This window comes from Octodon degus, unplaced genomic scaffold, assembly GCF_000260255.1.
Source record: "Octodon degus isolate 3935 unplaced genomic scaffold, OctDeg1.0 scaffold00287, whole genome shotgun sequence".
In the NCBI taxonomy this organism is placed as follows: Eukaryota; Metazoa; Chordata; class Mammalia; order Rodentia; family Octodontidae; genus Octodon; species Octodon degus.
The window spans coordinates 1,963,904-1,971,885 of NW_004524863.1; the positions used below are offsets into that span (position 1 = coordinate 1,963,904).

At 36.1% G+C, this 7,982-nt stretch overlaps 2 pseudogenes; both read right to left on the reverse strand.

Annotated features, from left to right (window-relative positions):
• Nucleotides 1-1,206: 1,206 nt before the first annotated feature.
• Nucleotides 1,207-1,632, reverse strand: LOC101574114 (annotated as a pseudogene).
• A 921-nt stretch (nt 1,633-2,553) lies between these two features.
• On the reverse strand, nt 2,554-4,672 carry LOC101574503 (annotated as a pseudogene).
• Nucleotides 4,673-7,982: the final 3,310 nt, after the last annotated feature.

Here is a 7,982-nt window from a genome sequence, read left to right on the forward strand (position 1 = left end):
GCCTGGGCTGGGACTGGTCCCGCCGGCGCAGGGTAGCAGTAAGCCCTCCACACACTCACTGGACCTGGGCTAGGACTCAACTTAGTTGTTTAGATTACCGGATATATACACACAAAATTGGAAAAAGAAAGTAAAAGAAAAAAGTTATATAAGATTCCCAGTATGCCATGCAGGCTCGGCCCCCGGGTATGATGAGATGGTGACTGAGACTGTACCTGGAGATGTGTGCCTGAAATCCCAGAACTTGGGAGGCTGAAAACAGGAGAATCACTATAAGTTGATCTATGTAGTGAGACCCTGTAGACCCTGTCCTAAATACAGTAAAAAAAAGGTATAGAAGAAATTATGAAAAGAGAAAGCAGTTTCAGCAGTACAGAGAAACAGAGGTGTGTGGTCCAGCAGGCAGAATTCCAGTTAGGTGACAGGAAGGGCTAAGACCTGAAGTTGGGCCCAGTGAGCTGAGGTACACTGCTAGGCCCCGTGGGGTCCAGCATGAGGTCCAGACTGTCAGGAAAAGCGTTGTGGCATGAGGTGGCAGGTGGTAACATAAGTGAACCAATCTGTCTGGAAGACTCCAGGTATGTGAAGACAAGGTGCCTAGAGAGATTCAGGGAATCTAGTTTACATACATATTTCAGACTTATGATCTGCTTTGTTATACATTTTCTTCTATGGTGCAAAATGAAAATCCAATAGTTACCAAAGTTTGTCAATTTCTAAATTTCACTTGCTGATATTAATACTGCTAATTTTACTACTGCCACTAGAATACCATATCTGCTTTAACCACATTATCCCTTGGGTAATAATATCAGGAGATGCTTGTGTAACAAGCTCAACAAAGGCCTATACCAATGGATGAAGGACAGTGCCAATAGAAACCAATATCCCATTTACCACAGGGTAGGCAAAATCTTGGGACACAACAAAACAAGATTCTCTGATATGTTACAGACACCTAAAGAACAGTCATATTACAGAGAAGTTTTTTTTTCCCACGTTTGGCTCAACTTTATTTACACTCACCCCAAAGCACATGACCTGGTGCTTAACTACTGGTCTCAGGAAAGTAGAGGTGGAAGGCACCAGAGGACAATGACAAGGGTACAGGGGAGAACAGAGAAAGATCTGAAAGGATGGATGGGTGGCTTTTTTTCTGGGAAGTGCCCTTGGGGGCACTGGGTAGAGGAGCAGGTGCAGTCTCCTTCAGGATTTGGTCTTAGACACAGCAAATCCAATGAGTCCAGCCAGTCCCGCCATGGTCAGGGTCATACCACCAATGATGGCCATGCTTTATCAGTGAGCCTTTCCAGCTCCTGGGCCTGGTTGTTCTGGAGCTTCATCTATAGCAGCCTGCACATATACTTTAGGACCTTTTTATATTCCTTGAGCCAGTGGTTGTACACAGCCAGGCAGAAGACATAATCCCAGTGTTGCTCTTTGCTACTTTTGGGCAGCAGCTCCTCTATCAGTGAGATGTCCTTATGGATGTCATCATTGTACTTGCTCTGCACCAGGCACCAGGCATACTCAACTCTTGGATACTGAGACTGCTGCTTGCTCAGACTGAAATTTCTTCTCAAACTTCATGAACTCATCCACAAATAACAGGTCCTTCAGCACAGCCTCCATGGCCATCTCCCCCACAATCCTTATACCATAACTTTTACTGTGTCACAGTCTCCATGGTCCAGTAGTGGGGGAATACAGAGAGATTTTGATTGCAGTGATACAGCTACATATTATCAAACTTTCACAAAAATGTATCAAAATAAAGAGTTTTTTTTTTTTCTGAAATAGAAAATGTCAAAATAAAGGAACTAAATGCAATGTCAGACCCAAAGTCCATCCAGACCAAGTTCAGCAGACACTAACAGGAGAAATAGATGGTCATATGTGAAATCTCTGAAATAATAGCAGCTGAAGTAAACAAACAACTACAGTAGGGTATAAAGGAAATTAGATCTGAAATAATCTTCCAGGTTAAAAAAAGGAATGATACTATAATGAAAGAATTACTAAGCATTTCTAAAGAAGACACTGATAAAAAATAGAGAATAGAAAAATGATGAAAACCTTGAATAAGCAATATTGGAAAGAAATAGAATGCATCAAGCAGATTAAAAGAGAGATAAGGAAATGCAAAACTCCATTAAAAGTTAGCAGAACCATTTTATTTTTATTGTTTTTGTATTGAGCAAAAATGACCTTTATTTTAACTTTTACATTTCTTTAAAAGTGAAGACTCTTTCAAACAATTTTTAGCCACTCTGAGAAATGCACAATGATTGGGAAAGTACATTCCATAGCAATTTTTCTCATATACCCACCCAAACTGTTTGATCACTTAGTGCATATAACTTGAAGATTTTGAAATTTATAAACTAGCCTCTGTTAATTGCACAAAGTATTCATTTAATAAAATGGCTTATTTCAAAGACAAAGGTTTTAATTATTACACCCACCGCACAACACTCACATGAAAGCAAAACAAAACACAAATGGAGAAAAAATCAAATGAAAATGAAGAAAAGTTGTTCTGAGCCATATGTTTTACTTCTGGATTCTCTTTCTGGTTCTTGAGTGTGTCTGTGGGACATTTTCCACGTGGGAATCAGAGCACTGAGTCTCCTCAACATGAGATTCTGTGCTTTCCTCCATGTCTTTCTTTCTCCTCTTTGTTACTGCTATTGCTTTCAAACTTCTGTTCTCTGTAACACTGATTCAGCTGGCTATTATCCTTACTTCCTATAGCTTTCAGTTCTCGCAAAAGAATATCGTAGAGCTTCTGATGAAAAGCCTTTTCTGTATAGTCCAGTAATTTCACAGCTTCCATGTATTTAGCAATTTCACCTGGCTTGTTTTCCTCAAGAAAACACTTTTGCATCAAACTTGCAATATTGTCTCTGTATCTAATTTTGCAGTCTCTAACATAGTTTGGCTCCTTCAAATTGTCCTCTTAAGGAAGATGGCTACTAAGCTACGGGATCATGCAATAACTAAAAATTTCCAAATCACCATTTCTTGATGGTTCCACGCCATGGTGTGTGTCAATGCTGGTGAATTCAATAGTGCCATCATTGACTGACCATGTCAGATACATGACTGCCTATGTCAGTTACAGATGTTACACTTTTGTTACATAGGTCTTGCTTTATCTTGATCTTAACCATACAGCAGAAAAGTGCTGAAACAAAGTATGAAAAGTGAAGCCATGTTAATATGCTGAGCTGTGGAAGGCTCAAATCATCAGATGCGGACATTGCCAGTCTTATGGATAACCACCCACTACTATTGTTGAGTACTGGACTATATTGGAATATTTTGCTGAATTCATGCATACAATATTTGGATGGCAATGGAGTACCCATCTCTGACAAAAATGAACAAAAAAGGTGATATAAATGAAGGACAATTTTGTATCTGTATATATAAAATAAGATAGATATATAGCTACTTTTTCCCAATTCAATAAGAAGAAAGATCTGTACATCTGTACTAATACTGTTTGGACAGGATATCATATCTGCATCTTGTGTTATGAATGACTACTACAAAGACAACAATATAAAATGTTGTCTTTGTTAATTGACAAAGACATTAATTGTCTTTTTACCACAGGAAAATTTACTTTTTAATGTTCTTAATGATATAGTCAATTAAATGAGATCAACATTTTCTGTAGAAATAGACCATGATTTGAGAAAAAATTTAATATTTTAAAAGATTATTAAAAAGTTGTTTTTTAAGGCTTTAGAGCTACAGCATTAGATTGTTAATTACATTACACATGATTTATAATAAATTAATCTGAAAATTTTAAATGTTTACCTCTTAAGTTTTTGCTTTGAACAAACTGAGATACTTTAAAAAGTGTACACTTAAGAAACAGCAAAAATTTTCTTCAGCATTGCAATGCATTATTTGTTGTAACTCTCCTATCAACCTGTTTTGAAGCTGTCACATTGCAATCTTTTTCTCAATAAAATTATTAAAAAATAGTGCCTTCGTGACATTTCTTGGGAACTTCTTTATATTCTCTATGAACTCCTTCCAGGCAGTATTGATAAAAAAAGCAATAATCTACCAAATACACCTGGTCAGGGTTCTTGTAGTTTAGAAGAAGATTCTAGGTCTTGATGTCTCCATGCATGTACTCATGCCCCTGGATGTACTCCAGGATATCCAGAATTCTTAAGCTTAGCTGCAAGACAGCTTTCTGAGAAAACCATTTGGCATCTGCTTCATATATTTTCTGAAGATCACTCCCAAAGTGATCCATTATCATAAACCTATAATTTTTCCCATTCTGATCATGCAGTGCAGAGCCCCAATATTTAGGAACACCAAGGTACTTCAGTTTATGGGTATGAATCCATTTCTGAATTTGCTCTGGTTTAGCAGCTCACTGGTAGAATTCTAATTCAGTAAAAAGGGGACCATTGTGACTGAGTTCCACTTTTGCAACACAGGGTGCATCACTGCCAACCTATTTTGAAGAATTTGAATCAGCAAGATATATACAGCCACAGCCACCCTGGATAATGGGTGATTCTAGCTTCCATTACTTTTTTGACAGGTCAGTTATTATCTCCCCAGCTGCAACGTGTTCTTCAAGATGTCTCTTTGCAGAGCCCTGTCTTCCAGCTTGAGCTGCTTTTCCACGAGGCATTTTCACTTGAGTTTCAGACTCGTCACCTTCTGCCCAGTATGAACTTCCAGCTGCTCTCTGACAGAACCATTTAAATGAAAGTGAAGATAGACTTTCAGACCTTGAAGACACCATTGAAGGTAGTGACCATGAAAGGAAAAAATCTCTTTAAAACAACAAAGATCCAAGGAATAATAATTCAACAGCTTCAAGACAATGCAAAGATAACAACATAAGACTTTCAATGAGAAAGAAGCCAACAGAAACGACATAAAAAGAATATGGGAAGAAGTAATAGCAGAAAACTTCCCAAACATGGGGAGAAAACTCACATTCAGTAATTGAGGCATATAGAACTCCAAATAATATCAACTCAATTAAATATACATCCAAACATATAATAATCAAGATTCCAGAAATTCAGCACAAGAACAACATACTGAAAGCCGCGAGAAAAAGAAACAGATCATATTTAAAGGAGAATCCATCAGAATAACAGCAGATTTATCATAACAAATCACCAAAATCAAGAAAAGCATGGAGCAAAGTATTTCAAGTCCTACAAGAAAATAAATTCTAACCCAGACTGATTTACCTGAAAAACTCTTTGAAGTTTGATGGTTAAGTAAAATACTTGCACAACAAAGAATGATTAAAGAAATTCTTGACAAGCAAACCAACCCTACACACAGTACTAAAAGACATTCTAGAGAGGGATCAAAGTGACCACAACTCCAAGAACAAAAGCACAAAGAAGCCACCAAACAGAGCAAACAATTAAACATGAGAGAAAAGTAGGGAACCAAGAGCAGGAAAATAACATGATGAACCAAAGCCAATGCATTTAAATTATAACCACCAATGTAAATAGACTCAATTCACCAATTAAAAGAAAAAATTGGCAGAATAGATCAAGGAACAAAATCCAATACAATGCCATGTACAGGAAACATATTTAACTTAAAAAAATCATAGGCTAAAAGATAAAGGATGAAAAACAATACTACTTGCCCCAGTACCTCAGAAAAAAGGCAGCAGTTTACAGACAATCTGAACTTTACAGGCAAGAATGATCAAATGAAGTAAAGATTTTCAATACATAAAATTTTCAATTTCCCTTATTTAGTGCACAAATTTATGACTGTTATATCTTTTTCTTGCAATTTTCCTCTTACAAGTATGTGGTGACCTTTTAAATTTCTTTTGATAATCCTTCTTTTGGGCAGGCCAAATATCTCCGCAGATTAAAGCGCCTGCAAGCAGGTCCAGGGGTCAGGGTTTCAATCCCTGAGCCTGCCATGCTGGCCCCACCCCTGGGGCATGCTGAGACAGCAATCGAGACTGGGCATGGTGGCACACGCTTGTAATTCCAACTCTTGGGAGGCTGTAAATAGGCAGATCATTACGAGTCTGATCTAATAGTGAGATCCTGGACACCCTGTAGACCCTTCCCTAAAATATAAGTCTTGGATTGAATTTGACATTGGAAATAGAGTAGTTACCACTGCTTTCTGGTTTTGTATTGCATGTAGTATTGTTTTTCTTCCATTGACCTTCAGTCTATTAATTTTCTTTTGAGTTAAATGTTTTTCTTGTGTACAACATAGTGTTGGATTTTGTTTTTTGGTCAACCCTGCCAGTCTGTTTCTTTTGATTCATGAATTGAGGCCACCTATATTAATTTTTTTGTAGTGGTATTTTAAAGAAAATGTTATACTATGTCTTCATTTTCTATCCTTAGTTGTAGAAGCAGCCTTACTAAGTGAAGCAAGTAGGTATAAAGATCATATCTGGACAAAGTTTTTGATCTCATTCTCTTACTGATCCAGCACAATGTTCATTGTTAATAGCCGAGTTCATTTACCTTAAAATCTGTCTAGAGCAATTAACTAACTATATTTGTTCATATACTGCTGCTCTGTTTTTGACTAAACAGATTGCTTTTTTTTCTCCATATTACTCCACAATTTGTTTCTCCATTTTAACAACAGTCTTGCACATCCCTATAGATTGATCAAAAACAGATCTAATCAAATTCTATTTTTTTACTTTAAAAAATTCATTTTAATGAGAAAAAAGATAAAATAGAAATGAAACAGTTTCAAAGCAGGTTATTAGGACAGTTACAATAATTAATACATTGCATATTGTTGTCTTCATAGTAGTTATTCAGAGGACAGGATGCTGACATGATATCTTGTCTAAACAATATTAGTACAAAACTTTCTTCTCAATTAACTAAGAGAAAGTAGATGCATATCTATCATAGTTGTCATATATATATATTTTTTTTTCTCACAACATTATGGTCCTTTTTTATATCCCCTACATTTTTTGGTTTTGTCAGAGATAGGTGTTCCATTACAATTAGAAAAGCTGTATATGGATAAGTATTTAAAGGACCTTTTCATACTTGATGCCAGTCCAAAGACTGTAGGTCCTTGAATTCAACAAAATAACCAAATATAATGCAACAGTCCATAATAGTAGTGAGTTATCAGCACAACTAGCAATTGTCCAAAGTTGTTGACTTGAGCATTTTACAACTCAGCATATTAATATAGCTTTCTTTTTTATACCTTGTGGTTACAATTTTCTGCTGGATGGTTAAGACCAAGTTAAAGCAAGCCCTATGTAACTAAAAATGTAAATTTTGCTATCTGATAAGAGCAGTCAAATTTTCTCAGCATTTACCCTGAAACCATGTATAGCACCTTGTAGATCTTTTGTCAGTGTTAACCATCTGAAAGAGCCTTGGACACTGCTTGACCAATTTGCTCTCTATGAAAGATTGAGAGAATTTTTTCCCTTTAGATGACTCTCCTTAGGAACTTTATACATCATTAATCACTTTCCTCTGTGGTCCTATAATCTCCTAGATCAGAATATTTGGGACACCACATAGTTACAGGATATCACAGCAGAGGTTATATTATGTCCTTAGTCCTCACTGACCTTGAAGAGTAGGGCCAAAATATTAGCTATTTTTTAGGCCATCTATTTCTCTAATTTTTATCTGAAAACTTTAGTTGGTAAGCATCCTGAAGAGAAGCTTAATGATATTATCTTGTAACGGAGCAATTACCTTAACATCACTATGTGTCTGGATATCACATACCTTAGACATAAAATGGAACTGCTATTTTCCAACAACCATAGATATTGTAAAATTTAAATTCCTATAAAATGTTAAAAAATTATATATTTCTTACATGGAGATTTAAAAATCAATCCATATACAACATTGTAGTAGGACAATCCTATGATATTTTGTATTTATTTTTTTATTAATTTTATTGAAAAAGAAATATCAATGAGGCAGTTTCAAAAC